The 22,402-nt window shown below is 41.0% G+C and overlaps 1 protein-coding gene across 2 annotated transcripts in view; it reads right to left on the bottom strand.

Moving 5' to 3' along the window:
* The window catches only part of NSMCE2 (NSE2 (MMS21) homolog, SMC5-SMC6 complex SUMO ligase), a 211,631-nt gene that overhangs the window by 81,561 nt on the left and 107,668 nt on the right, over window positions 1-22,402 (bottom strand). The gene's annotated exons all lie outside the window — the stretch shown is intronic.

Below are 22,402 nucleotides of genomic sequence, written 5' to 3'. Positions count from 1 at the left end.
AGGTGACTGCAGATGTAGAATTCAGTTCTGCTGATGTGAGACCGAGGAGCCTCGGGCAGGTCGCTCACCGAGTGTCTCCCTGAGTTTTCCCATCTGGAAAATGGGGCAATAACCACCTACTAACTCCCAGGGATATGATGCAGATTAATTATTTAATGTTGTTGTTTCTTGAAGCCACAAAGTACTAAGTATAATAATCATTATCAGGGTGAAATGTAAAACAGACAGAGGATTACAGAGTTATTAAAAAGCATGACTGAAAACCACCATAGGACGGGTATCCTACTGCAATAAAAGCAAGTATGCATCCTCCAGAACCCTGATGCAGAAACTTGGGAGGCTCCTGCCTATGAAACCTGATTCATACCTATTCAGCACTGTTCCAAAGGTCTCAGTTTCAGAGAGGCCAAAAGCCATTTATTTCATGGTTGGTTTCAAAGATGAACAGGTAGGACTCATGTCCGGGACTGAATCAGCCTTGGATGACTCAGCTGCTGTAATCCCTCTCTCGGCAGAGATAGCCAAAGGCTGACCCTTCTGCTTTTGCACCCTGTCTTCCCCCATTGCCTGGGCATTTCAGCTGCAAATGTGTCCTTGACTCTACCCTGCCTCTCACGCCCTCCTATCTTTTCCATTCAACTGGTTACTGCTACCTCCCAAAGATCTCTATAATTCAATTCCTTCTCTCCATGCCCACCTTAATAGCATCTTCAAAAAGACAACTGTCTTCCTGCCTCTAGTTTTCCCTCCTCCTTAAATCTTATCTGTCATTCTACCCCAAATGTAACATAATGCTGATCATGACTTGCTTCTGTTTAAAACAATTCGGTGTACACCAGTGCTTTCAAGATAAAATTCAGATTCTTTAGCAAGTGACGTAAGGATCTGCATAAACTGTATCCCATCTACCGTTTCCAACTTTTTGACTTCTCTCTTTATCATGCTCTCCTCACACTTGCTCTTGCAGCACCCTCTGCTTACTACTACTTAACATCTACTACTGCGTCATATTGGAAACTGTGTTCTCTGTAAAGACACTAGTCCTGAAGAGCCCTAAGGGCAGTGATTGCCTTTCCTTCAGCCTGGCATGAAGTGTCTGTATACTAATGAATGACAGAATGAATTAACAAAGGCTTCCGTGCACCGGTTAACCAGTTATGCTCACTCATATTCTGTTGTGCTCGCAGCTTGGTAAAGGGCTCTGGATCGATTAATTTGATTGTTTTTAACTATAGACGACGATGACAGTAACTGATTCAGGATGTCTTATTATGAAGACTCAAGTGAATTAAGTTATCCTTTATAATACAGACCTAAATGATTCAAGTTTGCCTTGAAGCTCTTAGATTCAGTCAGATTCTATGAACTCCTGCCAAGAAGCAAACACTCAAAGCATAAAACAAGAGTGTTAATGATTTTGTAGAAAGCTGTGATCATGGAATGTTCACATCTATCAGAACTCCTGCTGTAAAAAATCTCCTCTTCCAAAGTTATGTCAGGGACAGGAAAAAAATTAATCAAGCAGTGAGCAGAATACAAAGGAATGCCATTTTAGGATGGTATGCTTTTGTTTGCTCCACAGATATTAAGAGAAAAAAAATGAAAGAAAACAGCATTTTACTTCCTTGCTCTGGAATGCTATTGGACACATAAAAGCAAGTCAGCCATAGGTAGACCAGCTTCTCTTACTCAAAGTAAAAGAGCCAAATTAATCTTAATCTATTTTGGGGAATGAGCAAAGACAGCTTTTGTCTAAGAAGCTCCTATTTTGTGGGAATACAAAAGGTCTCTTCCCAAATAAATAAAATAAAATCTTTAAAAAAAAAAACAAAAGATCTCTTCCCAAATATCTGCCAATTAAAAAAAAAAAAAAAAAAAAAAGTCTTCGAAACTGATGAAACACCAGAGATTTAAATGTCATCCATCCAGTTCACTTCATTTAAAGCTCACACAATGGACTTCCAATAGAATCGCCTCTTATTTTAGCTTCTGACTTCTTGGCCCTCTTCCTCTTCTTGGATTTCAATTTTTATTTTCTAAGCTCTAGACTACTCCTGTGATTACTCATTAGTTTTCATCTGCAGGCCCGGACACTGCCGGCCACACCATTCCTCCTGAAATCATTTCCGCCCTCGGCTCCCACGCTACTTGGGATCTTGCACCTCCTCCATCACAGACCACCTCCTACACGGCTTCTTCCTCTTTCTAGCCAGTGGCTGTGTGTCCATCTCAGCCCTCTGTGTTGTGCCTGCTAAAACTTCAACATTGTATCAAAATTATATCAACATTATATCGAAAATAATTATGTTTAGCCTTCATCTTTCTCCCAGTCCGGGGTCTGCATCTCCAGCAACCTTTAATTGCTCATCATACCAGTGCTTCGAAGAGAACACATGTGGAACTGAATACACCATCGATTCCTTCATGTCCAATCGGTTCCTTTTGCATTTGTTGGTAAGGAGTGACTGTTCTCTAGGGCATTCATGAGAAAACCTTGGGGTCCCCTCTCCTTCCTTCTAACAACCAATGTAAGTCCTGGTGACAAATGCCAATTTCCTCCGCCACTTATCTCATGGTCCCTTACATTTCTCACTTTTAATCAACCAAAAACAGTGCTCAAAACACTTACTGTTTTCATAGACAAATTAGTATTGTCCCTGTCTCCAGTTTCTTCTCTTTCTTTCATATGCCACCAGATTAAACTGTTTGTGTATCTAAACTTTTTTTTGGCATACACTGTTGTTTATACCGAAAGTCTCCTATATAGTTTCAGTATCACCTGTAAGATATCCATTTCCTAGCTTAGCCTTCAACTTCCTGAGCAGTCTGGCCCTGACCTTGTAGTCTCACTTCCCACAATCTCTCATAAAAATACCACCTGGATGGAAGCCCTTATACATGTTTGAGCTCACTAGAGTAAGGCAATAAAGAAAACATATGCTCTGTCTGGTCCTCAAACCAAATGTTCACTGCCTTTGTTTATAAATCAGAGTTTTTACCCTATGAAATTCCCAGGGACACGGTAACTCCTAACATCACTCCTCCTACTCGACAGACACTGGAGCATAAATAATTCCAAGGTCTGTTTCCTTGCCCTCAACTCCCTTTACCTCCATTAAGACTTACTTGCAAAAAAAAAAAAAAAACAACCACACACACAAAAAAAAACAAAAAACAAATCCAAAGTCTACTACTGCTGTCTTTTCTTTTCCCTTCTATTTTTATTTTTTATTTTATTTTTTATTTTATTTTTTAAGATTTTACTTATTTATTTGAGACAGAGAGCTCATGAGAGGGGGGAGGGTCAGAGGGAGAAGCAGACTCCCTGCAGAGCAGGAAGCCCGATGAGGGACTGATCCAGGGACTCCAGGATCATGACCTGAGCCGAAGGCAGTCGCTTAACCAACTGAGGCACCCAGGCGCCCCTCCCTTCTATTTTTAATCTCAAATTGCCAGTACTTTCTGTTTGCCACCCACCTGCCGACCCCGCCACCAAAAGGTATGCTAGACCTGAAATTCTCAAGGATGCCCGTAAAATATTCAGAAGTAAGGCCAAGCACAAGGAAGTTGATCTGTTCTTCCCAACTAGATAGCAGGACCAACTGATACATACTTTAGAAAAACAAAATCTTCACAGTAAAAGATAATTTATAGCTCCATATAGTCCTATGCACCCTCCTGCCATAGAGGGTGAACATGGACAGAGCTTTTTCTTCTTGTTGCCATGCACTGTTTTCATTATCCGAGAAACTTCACCGAAGAGCAAAGTCTGTAGGAATTTTGAGTTTATGGGACATGCTGCTGAATTCCTAGTTGCTACCCTAATCACTATGTCGTTCTATAACTTGAGGGTGTTTAAAAAAAAAATAAAGCACCTCTCCCAGCTCATGCAGAATTAACTATACTTGGGGCGCCTGGGTGGCTCAGTCGGTTAAGTGTCTGACTCTTGGTTTCAGCTCAGGTCATGATCTCAGAGTTGTGAGACTGAGCCCTGCATTGGGCTCTATGCTGGGCATGGAGCCTACTTAAGATTCTCCCTCTCCCTCTGTCCCTCTGCATCCCCTGCTTTTTCTCTAAAAAAAAGAAAAAAGAAAAAAAAAAGAATTAGCTATACTCATATAGGTTCTTAATCTGTGTCACAGAATTTAGCTCTAAGCAAGGCAAAGATTTCCTACTGTGCCCTTGAGATAAGATTCATCCAGAAATGTTTGGAAGTCAAAGAACTTAAAACAACAGAGGTGTTACCTAAGAGGCATTTACAGAAAAAAATACATGGAAAGATCACGGGGGTGGGGGGGGGGGGGGGGGTATTAAAGAGACTCTCCAATAATGGGGTTTAAAAGTGTAAGAAAATTTAAAGAGCAACAACAACAACGAAAGACCAATAGATGTTCAGAGACAAAGAAAATTAGGCATTCAAGTGGCTGCGTGGTGGGACAGAAAGAGGTAGAAAAGCCTTGTTTCAAAAGCAGGCTCTGCTACTTACAGGTTATGTATGACCCAGGGCATCTGTCTTATCTATCTGTGAGGCAGGCTGGATGGGGCGGGGGGACTGAGGCAGTGGCCTCAGGGGCAAAACTGAAGAGCCTACACAGAAACTCACCAAGCAGAAGAAATCATATTTTAATGCAATATTCCAAATGTCAAAATTAATGCCCCCCCCCCCCCCAGTCAATGATGAACAAAACAGAATTTTAAATGATGACAGAACCCAACCCTGCACTTACTACCTGTCTCACACCTCCTGCCTCACCTTCGTCCTGGCCCTCTCAGATCCTGCAAATTTAATTTTGTAAATACTGCATTAAAAGTTATTTATCTCGATTACTGAGTCGTTGGCAGTCCCCTCACCCTCGTTCCAGCCCTGCTCCTGGTCTGCTCGTTTGTGTGATAGTAACACTGAAAACAAAAAAAAAACCCATCACTTTCACAGGGTTGCTGAGAAGATCAAATGAGATACTTGCAAATGTCAAGGTACTAGAGGAGGTAAGGACATTCTTTGGTATTATTATTGCTTTAGGAAGAGTTGAAAGAATCAATGAGGTGGGGAGATGGTGTAATAAGACTCCCAGAAAGTAACTGTGGCTGGCTGTCCCATTTCTCTTTCCTCTCCTGGGCCTTTTGGTCTCTTACATAGTTCTGAAGTGGCTTCAAAGAATAGCCATTCTTCTGGGCCATTCCACATGGACAAGCACCACTGTGTGCAACAGACACAGATGGGACTTGGCAGAGGATACACCCAAGGTATCTTCTTGGAATATCCATGTTATCCATTCTGCTGAGGATTATTTTTTGAAAGGAACATGAGTGGAGTAGAAAATCTCAAACAAAACGGCAAAGATTAGAAAAGAAACTCCAGGCCAAAAGACACGAAAAGATGCTCAACATCACTAATCATGGGGGAAATGCAAATCAAAACCGCCTTATACCTTACACTTTTGGAAAGGCAAGGAAAAACAAGTGTCGGCAAGTGGAGAAAAAGGAACCCTCGTGCACCACTAGTGGGAATGCAAACTGGTACAGCCACGGCGGAAAACAGGATGAAGGCTCCTCAAAAAATTAAAAATAGAAATACCACAGGATCCAGTAATTCCAGTACTGGGTATTTGCCCAAAGAAAACAAAACACTAATTTGAAAAGATATCTGCACCTCTTTGTTTACTGCAACATTATTTACAATAACCAAGATATGGAAGCAACCCAAATGTCCATTGATAGATGGACAGATAAAGAAGATGTGGTCTACAAATACAATGGAATATTACTCAGCAATAAAAAGGAATGAGATCTTAATGTTTGTGACAACATGGATGGACCTAGAGGATATTATGCTAAGTCAAGTCAGAGAAAGACAAATACTATTAGATTTACATATGAAATCTAAAGAACAAAACGAAACAAACAAAAAAGCAGGAACAGACCCCTAAATATAAACTGATGGTTGCCAGAGGGGAAGGGAGTGGGAGGATGGACAAAATGGGTGAAGGGGAGAGGGAGGTATAGGCTTCCATTTATGGAGTGATGAAGTCCCAGGAATCAAAGGTGCAGCGTAGGGAACATAGTCTGTGGTACTGTACCAGTGTTGCATGGGGACAGATGGTGGCCACACCTGAGGTGAGGACAGCAGAGTGCAGAGCTGTGGAATCACTATGTTGTATACCTGAGACTAACAGGATACTGTGTGTCAACTATACTATGAGAAAATAAAACAAAACAAAAAGCTTATGAAAAAACAAAACAAAGAAATTTCAATGAAACTTCCCATTTGTAGCAGAGGCTGCTTTGGGTTGTGCCTCAGACTTCCTGGGAGTAGGTCACTCTCTCTCTTTTGAGGGCTTACTCTAGGGAGAGATCAGGAATTCCTCATCTTGGGGCATCCATCATAGTCCGGGGTATGCTTGTCCGTGTGTTCATTTGACAAAAACGCAGAACACCAACGATGTGCCAGACACTGGACATCTTGAGATGAATAAATATAGCCCCTGCCTTCAAGAAGCCATCTGGGATTATCAGGGTATCAGAAGGACTCTATATGGTAGACTGAAGCTTTTATTTATTCAAAACATTTTTAGTGAGCCAGTCATTTGGCACTGGGAGGTAGCAGTGAGTAGAACACAGTAATCTCTCTGTACTCTAGAGCTGATATCTGAGAGCAATTCTTAAGTGAGTCCGTAACTGGGTTTGCTCTAGGGAAGATCGGACCTCTTGTCTCATCCTAGGGCACCAGCATGGGAGACCTAAAACCTGGCAGTACATCAAACATGAAGCTAGAAGTAAGTTTTTAATTTCCCCATAAGATGATCTGTTCCATGATCCAAAAGGGATACATGGGCATTCCAATGTCTAAGAGAGAGGACCCCTGGAAACATTATAGGGCCAACTGGACATCTCTGTACAGATCCTTAGGAAGCTGCAATTAAGGTAATGATTTCTATTTGGCCACTTGGAAGACAGATGCCATCTCATCCCTTATGCCTCTCTGCCCACTTAGTCTGGGCATCTAACCAATACTTGTTGATTTAATACAATATGTGGATTGAATAATATTTTTGAAGTAACTTTCACCACTTATAGATATCATTCCCCCAGCTACATCACTGGCAAGTCCCTGCCCCATGGAGGAGAGGTAGCATGGTTGTACGTGTGGAAATGGTGAAGGCTGTCCGTCATAACACACCGATCTAGTTCAAGAGAACAATAAAAACGTACTCATCTTTAATCCTGTCCAAAGAGGCAACAAACTGGTCAAAACCACTACCACAATCACAAGATTACCACTTGTTTTTATGTAATGCCTGATCATTTTCAAGTCTCTTTCAAAATTACTAATTCATTTGATTCTTGTATCAAAGCTATGATGTAAATAGGGTGAGCAAAAGTATTTCAGAGATGAGGAAACAGTCACAGAATGGGTCTCGCCTAAAGTCACAGAGCTTACCAGTGAGTTTAAGAAAACCACCGGACTCCCAGTGTCACCCTCACTCTGTTACACCAGCCTCTGTAGCTATAAGCATAGTTCCCAAGTTTCAAAGTGCCTGGGACACAGTCAACGCTGTCCTTCTTATTTATCTCCATTACCCCAGTGTCTAGAGCAGTATCTGGGGAATTAATAAGTGAACAATGAATAGATGAATAATAATGAATGGATGAATAAGAGACTGGCAAAGCTAAAGGAAGGTTTGATTCACACTTTAGGTATACAGATGGCAGCTTTCATAAAATTACAAAAAACCGATTTCACAAATGCTTTTCAAAAGCTCCTAAGTTGCTTTTCTAACTGCCTCACCTGACTAGATTTAAAGCAAAGTAGATGGGTCTCCCTGACCTATTTTCAAAGCTCAGCTGTTTTTTTTTTTTTTTAAAGATTTTTTAATTTATTTGACAGAGAGAGACACAGCGAGAGAGGGAACACAAGCAGGGGGAGTGGGAGAGGGAGAAGCAGGCTTCCCGCTGAGCAGGGAGCCCGATGCGGGGCTCAATCCCAGGACCCTGGGACCATGACCTGTGCTGAAGGCAGACGCTTAACGACTGAGCCACCCAGGCGCCCCTAAAGCTCTTCTTTAAATCCCTTGTTTACAAAATCATAAGGACTAAATATTTGTTCTGAAAGAATATATAATGGTTCAGGCAAGAAAAAATTTCAAAGAGTCAGTATTGATTAAATTCCCAGAATTGAAGATACTAATAAGAGTTATATTAAAATGCCTTCTGTGTGATGAATCTCCAATGAGAGTTTAATTGCTGGTATTTCAAAAGCCACTCAAGTCATAAACCCAATTGCATAAGAATAGTAATAGAGCAAAGAAGCCAAATGAAAAAAAGTAAAAACCAGATGCTTCCACAAACAATAAAAGCCTTATGATACTGGATCTAGACTGCATTTGAATATCTAAGTATAGTTTTCTGGTAGAAAAGAAAAAGTTCAGCATTTCCAACCTTCTGAACTGGACCACCTTCCCATTCTCTCCCTGGATGAATAGAGCTGGGGTTCAGCCCGCATAAACTGGCTCGGGTACACGATCAGCACCAAAGTGGCTATCCAGAAATGTTCCACAATGCATTTGGATAATTCCACAGAAAACTACAGGTAAGAACACGATGCTGTGATAACTACAGAGCACTTTGGTTGATTCACAAGATAGTGCTTTTCTCCCCTTCCTCACTGTAATGTCAATATCAGGGGTTTCTTGGCCAGAGCTACTGAATACTTTTCTCCTTGGGCTCTGTTCCACACCTGTGCTCCTCTGAACACACAGAATAAGATCCTTTATCTGGGGGATGATGTGGTCATGTTTTGTCTTCAAATAGCTGTGCTGTAGGGTATACCAGAAATTAAAGAGTTAAACCACGCTAGAACAGGAAGGGGCTCTCCGAGATCCAAATCCTCATTTTAGAAAGGAAACTCAAGCCCAGAAAGAGAATCATGCCTGGTTTGACATCTAATAAATGAAGGAGACAGCAGGACTAGAATCTAGATCTGCTGAGGAAAACAACCAGAACTGGTAGGAATGCACAAAAGTGCAGTCATGTATTATATACATGCGCAGTCAGATACATAATAGATACTTAGCGCCAAGGAATCAAAGCAACCTGTCCCAAACTGTAATCATCATTTTGCTACAGTGCTGTTTTGATGGAATCCTGCTACTCAGATGACTTCATCTTTAATTTTATCCTCTTGGTTCCATTCTGAAAAACACATTTTCCTACTGGGCTAACACCAGTGGTGTAGCCCAAGACATCAGACTCCCCCAGGTGAAGTCGTGTTCAGGGGCCCACTCCCTTCCACCACACTACTCTGACTTCCACAGAGATATCTCCTCCCATATTCCTTGAATTGAAACCCAAACCAGAGAGTAGTGTAGTAGGATGCATTCCAGCTCTGGCTTCGACACAGACTTTGGGCTCCAGAAAATCACTGACGCTTTCCGGAACATTTTTATTATTTATTGAGCAACTTTCATGGCAAATATTATGTATCTGGCACTGAACTAGATATTTTACATATGGTAAAATAATAACTAATTTTCTAAAAATGATGGGTACTCTGGGAACTCTATGATCTCACTGGATCCTCTTAACCTTCCCCAAAGGTTGGTACAACTATTCTTCCTATTTCACAAATAAGGAAACCCAAGGCTTAGTTCTCACGTGATTCTTCCTATTTTACAGTAGAGGATCCTGAAGCTTACAGAATCCTTACCCAGAACCTGCCTGACATAACTAGCTTAGTGAGTGGCTAGGAGGTCACAGAGCCGCGATTTAAACCCATGTCCAGATAACCTGAGTCCACCATGGCGGACACTGTGAAGCGCCTTCCAGAGGCTCCTCAGGAATGAAACAGCCACGAGTCCTGCTGGTAGCAAGTGCCCTGCTCTCAGCCCTCTTTGGAGACCACTTTAGTTAAGGAGTCACCTTGCTCTAGACCATGCCCCTTTTGGGAGTGACTGGCATCTGATGGCTGGTCAAAGAGGTATAAAGGCCTGGCCTTATGTTCCCAACTCAGGAACAGCTCTGAAGGGTCATCCATGTTCAGAACTCCCTGCAGGTTCTGCTGACGCTTCTGGGGGAGACTGGATCATCAGCTTGACTTCCCCCTGCCCAATCCTGCTTCCTTCCCTTCCCTTCCCTTCCACAAGTGTTGGTCCCAAGAGCACTCCCTAGCAGACTTCTGCACCTCCATCTCCACCCCAGAATCGGCTTCCCAGAACACCCAACCTGTGTGGTATCTGTGCGGGTTTTTTTTTTTTTCCCCACTTTACCACCAGGCTGCTGACTCAGTTGCTTCATCTAGAAGAGGGGAGGTTGGTTTAGATGAGCCCAGTCTAGCTTTAGCTCCAAAACTGCAATGTGGCATAGCTGAAAAAAGTGAAAAGTTACAAGATCTACTTTCTATTTTTATTTCAGCCACTTATTAGCAGTATGAACTTAACCCCAGAGATTCCCTTTCTAGTCTGTAAACTGGAATAACATTATCTACCCTGCCTTTCAGAGTTGTTGAAAGCATCCGTTTACAAACTACAAAGCCTGTATTAATATAAGCTATATTTTCAGGAGGATTATTACTGTTCAGTTTGTGGGAGGAGCAGAGCAGCAAGGAATGAAATGCTGTTCTACAATCCTGGGGAGACCCAACCAAGGCCCCTGGCACCCCACTGCAATGCCTGTGGCAGCCCTTGCCCAGAGGGAGCCCCCATCTCAACCAGGGTCCACGCCGTTGCTCTGAACTTCAGGAGTCCGTCGCTGACGGGTACAGGACTCTCACTTCCTCTTTCCAAAGCTCTGTGAGAAAGCCAGAAGTTGGTCGGGACCATCAGTCAGTTGTATCACCACAATGCCTCATACAAAAGATACGTCAGGTATTCTCTTCCAACTAAGTCTCTTTGTGTCACCCTCTGGCCACCGAATAAAAGGAAGTCACATCACCAGCCCACATCCCCCCACCTCTCTCCTTCACCCCAACCTCTTACTCCTTGGCATTTTCTCATCTGTGGCTTTTCTCATTCTTGATTCCTTTCCAGATCTTTTCTATTTTGCTGTTGGGAACCCTGATGTCATTATTAAAAAAAAAAAAAGAAAGCAAATCATTCCCCAGCTTTACCCAGAGTGCTCGATCTCATTGTTGTAATCAAAACTTCGTTCTTCCTGGAGGCCCTGCTTCCTTCTTTGTGGAAACTGAAGATCATAGTTGAGACCACACCATTTTCCCCCATTTCTTCTGCCAATGGGGCCAGTTAACGGGGGTGGGGGTGGGGGGGGAGTGTCCTGTGTTGAGTGGCTTAGGGGTGAGGGCATTCCCCTGGATAAAATCAAATAACCATGCAGACGGTTACTAGTACAAAACTATGGTTTTCAACATCAACTGGGCCTTCAGGGTCTCCTATCAATCCCTCTTGCTTATTGTAAGCCAGTCCTTGTTTCCATTTCTCTAAAACATTATTCTAAAACGAATCACTCTCTTCAATACAACTATTATTCCTGCTTTGCTCCCTTCTCTCAATGGACAAACCTGACTCCTATTTCACAGAAAAAAATTAAGTCCCTCAACTCTGATCTTCAATTTCCTGCCCTACTCCTATAAAATTATGTACGTCAATACCCCCCTTACTGCATTCCTCCAATCTCAAAGGACTGCCCTTGACTCTCTGTCCTTCTGTCTCCAAGTGGATGTTACTGCATGAATCCCACCTTCTCTTCTCTCTTCCACCTCTTCCTTCTATTGCCATGAGTTCCTTGGGTCATAAAAGCATTTACGTATTTTCCATCCCCCCAAAACCACCAGCACCAGCACCACACCTTCTCATGCTCTGTGTTCTTCTCCGGCTAGTCTCCATTCCCGTAGCTACGTCATCTCTATCTACTTTCTAACCTTCCACTCACTCGTCCATTGGAACCTGGCTTTGTCCAACTTGGCTAAAGTCAGAAGTGACTTCTCATCTATGCCTATCTTTCTGGCCTGGTTGTTTACATTTGACACAAAGGATTTACCGCCCACTTGAAACTGCTTATTTGGTTACTGAGACAACTCCTTCTTGGTTCTCCTGGAACTTCTTGTATCTTTCTTTTCCATCTCTTTTATGGGCTCCTTCTCCTTTGACCACATTTTAAATGTCAGGGTACTACTCCCAGAGTTATATCCTCTTCTCATTCTTCTCCTGGGGGAGCTCATCCAGTAATAATTCCAATTGTCAGATTTGGGACAATACTTGTCCCAAATCTTTATGTCGCTTAAATCTCCTCTCATTTTGACTTGTACTCTTCTTTTGCTCTCTTCTGGGGGTATTAGCATCCAGCCAGTCACCCAACTTAGAAATCTAAGAGTCTTCCTTTACTTCGCCCTTTCTCCCCACAGTTAGTTACTAAATATTTTTTTACCTCCTAAATACTTTCTTTTTTAACCCTCTAATGTTTCTTGAATGTATTTTCTTTTGCTGCTCCCCATCATTGCAGTTAATTCAGGCCCTCGAAGTCCTTGCCTGAACTACTGCAATGGTCACCTAACTAACTGGTCTTCCTGCTCCCTGTTTTAATACCCTCAAAGTCCACTCTCCCCACAGTCAAATTGAGGGATCTAAAACACCAGTGTGATCAGATTGCTCCATCCAATACCTGTGACCATAACAAAAACCCAACTGTCTGAATACAATATGCCTTCACTTGGCATACAAGGACCTCCAGGACTCAAACTCTGCTAATCTCTGGTTAGATCAATCAGTACTTCCTCCTATCTCCAGCTTTATGCTCCAGCCACCCCTAAGTGTTCCTAATTCCTCAAGCACATCATGCTGCTTCCTGCCTCTGCTTCTGACCACACTCTTGTCCCTTCTGCCCAGAACACCTCACCCTTGTTCCCTCCACCTGGCTAAGTCTTACTCAAGACTCAGTTCACTTGTCTCACTGAGGAAGTCTTCCTTGATAGAGGATTAGCTGTCTCTCCTCAGGGTTCTTGTGAGACCTGGTACATACTGTTGCCATCCTAATTCTACATTGCTTCAAAATTGCTATGTGACTATGGCCTTGCTCCAGCAACAAAACTTAGTGGCCTAACCCAACAGGCTCAGGAATCTGTAGTTTGGGCAGGGCTCCACGAGCATGGCTTGTCTCTGCTCCACTCAGTGTTAGCTGGTGCAGCTCTCCCAGAGCTGGAAAATCTACTTCCAAGATGACTCACTCCCTGTGCTGACAAGCAGGTGCTGGCTGTTAGTTCCTCTCTGCCTGTGTCTTTCCACAGAGCAGTTTAGGTTCTTCATGGCATGGTAGCTGAGTTCCAGGTGCAAGTGTCCCAAGACACAGGAAGTGGAAGCTGCTAGTTTCTTAAGGCCTGGGCCCAGAAACTGGTAGTTTCTAAGTAGAAACTAAATAGACTTCTGCCATAGTCTCCGGTTAGGCAGGCACAGAGCCCAGATTCAAGGGGAGAGGCGTAGCCCCATCAATTGATGGGAGGAGTGTCAAGGAATTTCGGGAGCCATGTTTTAAAACCATCACCTTCCTCTACTGGACTATGTGAGCTCTTCTAGGACAGACATGGCATGTATGTGCTGAGTGAACGGGTTCATTCCTAGACCAAACTGTCTACACAGAACTTCACAATCTCCATCAGTCACTTGCACCACAGAGGTTCTATTCTGGACAAGTGAGGCACATCGATTAGCGGAAGGATTAAGGCCCAGAGGAAATTAGGGTTAAAGTCACACAGCGTTAGAAATGGGAGGGTGGTTTGGGGGTGCTTGGGTGGCTCAGTCAGTTAAGCATCTGACTCTTGATAGATTTCAGTTCAGGTCATGATCTCAGAGTCCTGAGATTGAGCCCCTTGGTGGGCTCCGCACTCAGCATGCAGTCTGCTTGTCCCTCTCCCTCCACCCCACCCCCGCCCTCAAATAAATAAATAAAATCTTTTTAAAAAGGAGGATTTTAGGGGCACCTGGGTGGCTCAGTTGGTTGGGCGACTGCCTTCGGCTTGGGTCATGACCCTGGAGTCCCTGGATCGAGTCCCGCATCGGGCTCCCTGCTCAGCAGGGAGTCTGCTTCTTCCTCTGACCCTCCCCCCTCTCATGTACTCTCTTCCTTTCTCAAATAAATAAATAAATAAATCTTTTTTTTTAAAAAAAAGGGAGGATTTTATGAGCTAATCATATTACAGTCCTTCATTTTGCAAAACAAAACACAAAAAAACCACACACACACAAACCGAGGCACAGAGATAAAAAATATAGCAAACAATCTATGTGGGTCGTCAGTTATAGAAAAAATAGCAATGATTGAGAATTTGTTATATATGGGAAATACATGCTCGGCTTTTTTTTTTTTTTTTTAAGCAAGTCAGAGCTACTTAAACCTAAGAATCAATGATGAGTACTGTTAATTTTCTTTCTTTTAAAGGGGACACTATTTGCTTTTGCAAATTGGGTCCCATTTACAGCTATATTTGTAATTTATTTGATGATGCACAGGTCTTGATAAAATGTTTTGTGGCACACTGATGACTCAAATACTATGCATCTAGCCATTAAACAGAATATGAAAGAATGCATAAGACCTTAGTTATTAGACATCTTTAAACATGACTGAATCACGAACGTGAACAGAGGTATTGGAGTTTGAATTATTAAATGTAATTATGAAAGTCAAAGGAAATGAAATAACTGGACATCAGTAAGGATCAGATTGTAAGCCTAATTCCAAAAGGCAAATCTTGACTAAATAAAAAACTAATAATAATTTAGCTGGCTGAATTCAGAGAGATACCTAATTATAGCTTTAGAAGCACACACTTAAACAGACCTGAAAATATTTAATCTCTTCTAGGCTTTCTGAGGAGCTTCCAAAACACTAGATAATCTAAAAATAAAAAAAAAAATAAATAAATAATTGGTGAGATTTGTCAATTAACTGAATACATCGTAGCATTTTACCAAGAAAGTAAAATCAGTTTTCCCCAAAAGAATGAACTTTTTTCTCAGGATTCTTCTTGTGTGGCGGAACATTTAGGAAATCTAATTTCCTATATGCAATAATTACCTTGTAAATCAGACTGCCTATATGACTTCATTTTAAGCAATGTGGAGGAAGGGCACAATATTAATTTAGCCATTCCATAATAAAAAGAAGTTAGATGGGATGCTGCTTCTACGAGACAAACTATGAGGTATATTTATAACATGATCTGTACTGCCCACCCAACGTTCATGCAGCTACTACTTCTCACCCAGTAGAACATCTGAGAAACTGAAAAATCTCCTGAAACAGATCAGAGGTAAGGTAGAAAGTAAAACAAATGAACAAAAGTCTCTTAAACTCAGTATGTTAAAAAGCCAGACTCAGTGTCATAACCCAAGCCTGCTTCTCCTTCTGGGGTCTTTGTCTTGTAGTAAAGGTATAGTGTAGTATTCTGCAGGGAAAAAAAAATTTAGACTATAGGTCCAAGTTCAAATCTCAGCTCTGACACTTTGCCCCTGTCAGATCTTGGGCAACTGATTTATTGTTGCTTAAAAAGGCAGTTTCTTTATCTAAAAAATAGGGTTAATAACTTTCAGATAGTGGTAAAGATGAAATTAGCTAATTAACAAAAATAACTATCCCACTGACTACTATATAACAGGCACTCAATAAAAGGTTCTAATAATGCTTGAATTTGTTAATGAGCTCCTCTTCTGTCCAGCTTAAGTTGGAAATTTGGAAATATCACTGTCCCCAGCGCTTCTTTGAGCTCCGTAACTACTCAGGCACTACATGTTACTGATTCTACTCAATGAACTATCATTCCTTCCGTTGTGTGAAAGACTGAATTTTCTTCTCTTTGCACTGGCAAAAAAAAAAAAAAATCATGTCTTCCTACTGAGCCCATAATATAATTTCCCACTGTGTCAGGCACCTCAGAAAAATTGGTTTGCTTTTGCTTTTTGAAAAGATGTACGTATTTCTTAAATTCATTTCTGGGCATTTTATGTATTATGTTACTATTGAGAATAAGATTATTTGTTTGTTTATTTTGTCCTCCCCCCACCATTATACTTTCTAAACGGTATGACTGGTATATAAGATAGCTACTGACATTTGTCTATTTTGTCCTAGAGCTGACTTTCTTACTCCACTGTTAATTTAAACTTTTAAATTATGAAATAAAACATCTCTCCTATTAAAACTTTGAATATACATATAAATAAAAATTTAAATCACTGGTAGTCTCACCATCAAAGGTAACCACTTTAATAGCTGTGTATATATCCTTTTAGATTTTTTTCCATATGGAAGTATCTTAGATTTATTATATTTTATAAAAAAGAGATATTGTACATGCTGTTTTATTGTAATATACATATAACTAGTATACGCAGGCTAATATTAATGTTATAATCAACACTGTTATCAGGTATCAACATACATCTCATTTAAAGATCAGGATTCAGACCGATTTAAAATATAGAACCTACTAAGTGTCTGGAAGAGACATGACAAAATAAATGGAAGCCAGAAGAAATTATAGCTATAGTAATTGCAGACAAACCTGAATTCATGAGAATAAAAGTAAAAAACAGTAGTAAAAGTGGGTTATTTCTCAGTAAGTATTCACTTACGATGAGGAAATAATAGACGTTTTATGCTAAACATTTCCACATTTCAAATTAACAGAGTTACACTAAACTTATTCTTAAAAATAGAAGGATAACTAGAAATTCAATGGTATCATGAGACTCTAATAACATTTCAGTCCTTTTCAGATTAATTAAAATAAGAAGGCTAGGAAAATCTGGGAGGATACAGAGAGGCGTGCTGATTTTGAAATACACCTTATGAACATCTTAACATTCCCCTACTAATATAAGCACACGTGTAAAACAGTGTTTCTCAGTGTTTTTAAAGTCCATGCCATCTTTAAATAAACTTAAAAAAAAATCCCATACTTCAAATATGAAAACAATGGCAGATTTTGGGGGGGAAATTTGCTTAAAAGTGTTGCTCAGCATAAGCACCGAGTCTTCCCGCTTGCCAGAATCTTCTGCCTCCAAACCTCTGTGGTGTGGGAAAGAGAACGGAATGCGGGCCTTGCTGATGAGCACAAATGGAGAAAAACCAGCCTTGCACTTTTTGATGAAAACGGAGTGACATTCGAAGTCCACTCATTCGTTGTGGAGTAAACAGGGAAATCTTTTACTCAAAAATTCTTCAGAGTGACTTTTCTGGAAGTTATTTTGGCAACTGAATGAAACCCGAATTCCAAACCCTCCCCACAAATATCTTCTGGCAAAGACTGGATGCAGGTGAGAAAAGCACCCCTCACAGCCTCCCAGGGGATCTGTAGCTGCGAGGTGGGAAGCTATCACCCAAATTCATTCTTCAGACAGATTAAGTTAAATTTCTCCCTTCCCTGAATTCATCTTCAGAAACCTGTTTTTTGAGAACTATAGTAAGTCAGAAAATTAAGAGACATGTTTGGTACAGCATTAAGGACTGAGAAAACAGACTTTGGCACCAGATGGGGTTTGAATCCCAGCTCTGCCAATTATTAGCCTGGGTGCCCTAGAGACCTAAAGCTAGAGACCTTTCTGTGCCTGTGAGACTTTCCTGTAAAGTATGTAAAGTACTACCCATCACTCCCTCAGATGACTGTTCCGAGTACTATGTGTAAAGCCTCAGAATGCTATCTAGCGTGCAGGAAGCATTCCAGAAACCTTAGTCTTGCTGGTACAGCTGGACTTATGTATCAGTGATGTTGCGTTTGCCCCTGGATATTTCAGTTCTTCCTAGATGAAACCCTCAAATATATCTTGCCAACACGTTATGCTTTGTTGAATGTTTGCAAGTCTGAAGTAGCTGTTTTTGTCCTCACTGTCTTGGGAGCGATGCAACATTATCCTTCAGGTCATAAATCTTTCCAAGCACTTTTACTTCTGACAGGATTGAAAAAGATCTGACAGAACATAATGTAGTACAAGTAGTCATTGCTGATTTCTCCCCATAGTTTGGTTTCAATTTTTAACATTTAAACTCCTCAGTTCATCTGGAATGTATTTTAATGTAAAGTCTAAACTTGGGATTTATGTTATAAAACATTAGCCAATGGTTCCAAAAATTTTTCTTGAATAAGCCAACTTTTCCCCCACTGATCTGAAATCTGTTATACATCAAAATCTTATATGTGCTTATTATAACAGTTATCTATTTATTGTTGTTCTCCCACCGGAACTAAGTTTTACAAAGAAAGGGAGTGGGCTACTTGGGTTCACTGCTGGATCACCAGAGTACTGCTTGGCTCACAGGAAGGAAAAGGCTTTCCTCTGTAGATCCCTCAATGTGATTACCATATTACTGATTTTCTAATGACAAGCAAATGCTACATTACTGAAACAAGTCTGAACTGATCATATTTTCCATTTCTTTCAATAGGCTCCTAGATTTTATTTGCTAATATTTGATTGAAGATTTCATACATTTAGTTTTAAGTGATAGTGTTCTTACCTTTGAAGAAAAAGAAAAAACAGAGAATTTGGTCATAGCCATTCTAGTTTCATAAAATAAACAGGACCATTTTCCATATTTTTCCATGCTTTTAAGTAGATTAGAAAGCACAGGAAATACCTGCTCCTTTAAGATTTGACAGAATTTACTGATAAATATGTCTAGAATTTGTACTTTGGGGGGGGGGAGTCTTTCTTTTAATCCTATTTTTGTCAATTTTAGCCATCTAAATTTTTTATAAATTTATTTTTGGTCATTCATTTTGTAGGTTGAACTTATTGTCATAGGGTTAAAAATATTACTCTTTTCAAATATATTTTTAAAAATTCCCTCTGCATCTATGGTTATATGACTTTTTTTTTTTTAAGGCATGACTCTGGATCAAATTATTATGGTTGGATTTTTTAAAAAAACAATTTGAATACTTGTCTCCTAATAGAATAGGGTTGTTACTGTGTGGTAATGAGTATGTTCGGTTTTAATTTAAACTATATTCTGCTTTTTATGCTTCCAAATTGTTTTCTCCTTACCACCCTCTCCTTAGCCATATTAAGATGTTCTATCCCGACTCGTGGCCAAGAAATTTTTCATCTCATTTCCACACTAGTACTGCTTAACTTAGAATTTTCTTCATCCTCGATTTCTTTACAGAAGCCAACCCTAAAACAGCATCGAGTCTCCTTGCACTCCTTCGTCTTCCTTCTGCCTGTCAAACTGTTGAAGCATTTTATAATTGTGGGTTCCCATTACTATTGGTCTATTAGTTTTTTGAGGAATCATTTATTGTTAACATTATGGCTTACTACTGTATTAACAACTGTTATTCATAAGTAATTCCATACCACTTAAAAAAATACTCTATTTTGATTTCCTCCCCTATTGGGCTCGTAATTCTAATTACTTGTTTGGCTCTGGATCTCTTTGCATTTTTGTTGTTCAGGACAAGTACATGAATGGGATGTTTTGCGGGTCATTCAATGTCAAAGATGATCCTTCTGTTGCCTTTTCAGGCAATGACGTCTCCGCTGGCTGTAAAATGTGAACAGCACACTCCCTCTAGCATCTAAGGTGCTGTTCCACTGCTTTCGGCGTACGACGTTAGTAGGTAACTGGGTACAAATTTACTCTCCTTTTGTGGACAACATCTCCCTCACTCCCCCCTATCCCACCCCCACACAGCTGGATGCTTATAGTTTATTCATTTTTTAAGTATAACAATTATGTTAGAATACATTTAAAAGAGAATTTTTCATGATTCTTTTTGTTAATAACCGCTTTATTGAGATAGAATTCACATGGCATAAAATTTCTTCATTGTTCTTTGCTGGCCCCCTCTGAGCCCTTCGACGTGGAGATTCCTGATTCCCTTTAGCCAAAGTGGTGGTGAGCGTGTGAGGTTTGGCATGCAAGCTCAGGCTCCCGTCTTGAGCCAGAAGCCTATCCAGCACACCCTGAAGTGGACCGTGGCTGCCGCACGGCTACCCCTCCCTCCTGTCCCTCAGGCTCCATCTTGGAACATCTTTTACTTTCCCTATACTCTTTGGCTTTCTCATCAGATTCCTCTTCTTTCTCTGTGGTTTTGCCTGGTCCAAACCTCAGCCCCCTCCTCTCATTCAACATACTCTTCCTGGCTCCAACTACCATCTCTATCAGTGATTCTTTGGCCCTTCCCCAAATACTGTTTCTATAGAAACTTTCTCCCATCAGCAACGCATCTGTCATTAAGCATGGTGATTCTCACCTACAGGGATATCCTGAAACTTCAGGAGGGGCATTTACAGCTTGAAGAAGCACTTCTGCCCAGGGCCTTTCGTCTGAGACACATCTGTTCCATCTCTGGCCAATGGCACCATCATCCACTGAGCGGTCCACTCCAGAAGCCTGGAAGTCGCTGCCACTGGACTTGAGGACAGAGATGGTGTCTTGTCTACTTCACTATCATTCATCAGGATGTACTGGATAGGCTTCTGGTTCAAGATGGTAACCTGAGCTTACATATTAAACTTCACACATTCCCCACCACCTTAGCTAAAGGGAATCAGGAATCTTCACCTCAAAGGACTCAGGGGTGGCCAGCAAAAGAATGAAGAGGGCCTAACACACAGCAACACAACAAATATTTGTTGAAGGAATGAATGCAGTCAATCACTAAATTCTGTGGTTTCCAATTCATTTTCTTTCCACTCATCCTCTTTCCTTTCATCCACAGTCAGTAGTTTAGTTAAAATCACTATTATTGTCTGCTTGGCTTACTGCCAAAGTCTGCCAGGCTCCAGCCCTGCTTCTCCCAACCTGTTCTCTGTAGGCTATAGTCACTTATTTTCCTCACAGATCAGTTCTTATCCCCTCAACTTAAGGCCTTTCAAAATCAAATCCAAATTTCTCAACATAATATACAAGCTGATAATGCCCTTGACGTTGTACACAGCATTCCTTCTACTTGGGAGAATAACTCAGGTGTCATTGTAAGGAGAATTTCTTGATGTCCCAAAGCTGAATTAAACACTCATCTGATGTGTTCCCCAAAGTATCCCGTATTTCCCCTACTATTACATCTATTCTGTACTGTAATCGTCTGTTTACTCCAACTACAATGGAAATTTTGATGGGTGGGCCATTGTCCTTTTCACCTTGTCTCAGTGCCCTGCATGGTTCCTGACACGGAGTAGGCATTTAATGGGTATCAGGTGAATGAATGTATTTTCAAACCCCACAAGAGTCCATGCAAGTAGAGAATTTTGGAATTCCATCATGGGAGAGGGATTCTGAATCCAGCTGAGATCCATAAACAGACATTAGGAGTGCATGAATACCACAGAATTGTACCCAACATTTTATGTGCATATACATTTGTTAAGGGTAATTTTTAGACTGCCTAAACAGTCAATCCTAAAAATTTAAGAAATGCTTGGTTAGAAAGGACTATTCTAAAGTGTATTACAAACGAACAAAACCAAACGTAGATACACACACACACACACACACAGACACACACAACACACAGACACACACAGGGATTGACCCAATGACATCGAGCCCTAGGGTAAACTTTTCCTGAAAAGGGACAAGAGGCAGAGACTCAGGCTGCAGAAGAGCTGAAGAAAAACACACGCCAGGAAAGAACTGAGGGAGAAGAGGAACTTCTGTTTCCTTGGCCATTTTACGCAGGGTCCTCACGCACTCAGTGTGTGAAAGGGTGGCTTCCATACAAAGGGTCTATCAGGATCTGAGGAGATCTGTATAATTTTGAAAACTGAAAACTTCAGCTTGCCATAATGCTACCCAACTTAAGGCAAGTTCTATTCTACAATCCAGCTGTCTTTTCCGTTCTGGCTAGTGAATCCCTATCTAGACTCTCACCTTCAACAGAAGGAAAGAGAAAAAGGAAAAGGAAGGCAGTTGGCTGGGCTTATGACAAGGGAGGGGCAGGAAGAGGAGGTCAAACCCTCACCACTTCTCAGGTGATCCTCCTTCCCTGGCTCACTCTACTCCTTTACTCATAGTACAGTGTATGTAGTGTCCTATTTGGAGGAATCGTGAAATTTTATCAGGCACTCTGGTAAAATGATAAGATGTATGTAAGTTCTGAAAAACACAGGTAATTTTGAAAGTTCTGGGTGTTTTTTTTTAATAAATGCTGACCATGTGCATCCTCTCCCTAGGTAATTAAACATTTAATAAAGGAAGGGAATATGATCTTTCTTCTTTTGTAAGCTCTCCTATCAGCATAAAACAAAGCAAAAAGGTTTGCTTTAGAAAATGTTCACTTTTGTCTAAGATGCTGCACTAATCCACAAATGTAGGACAGGTACTTCAAAGTGGTGATAGGCTTGATTATTTCGTGTTTCAATGCCACCTGGCCTAACTTCCATTACTGCGGAGTCCGCAGGGTGGCTACTGATCTCATGTCCACAATGTCTCTGGCTGTGAAACAAACCTTGCTTAC

This window comes from Phoca vitulina, unplaced genomic scaffold, assembly GCF_004348235.1.
Source record: "Phoca vitulina isolate PV1807 unplaced genomic scaffold, GSC_HSeal_1.0 scaffold18, whole genome shotgun sequence".
NCBI lineage: Eukaryota > Metazoa > Chordata > Mammalia > Carnivora > Phocidae > Phoca > Phoca vitulina.
Note: the sequence above shows the minus strand (reverse complement) of the source record. Positions and strands in the feature narration are given on the sequence as shown.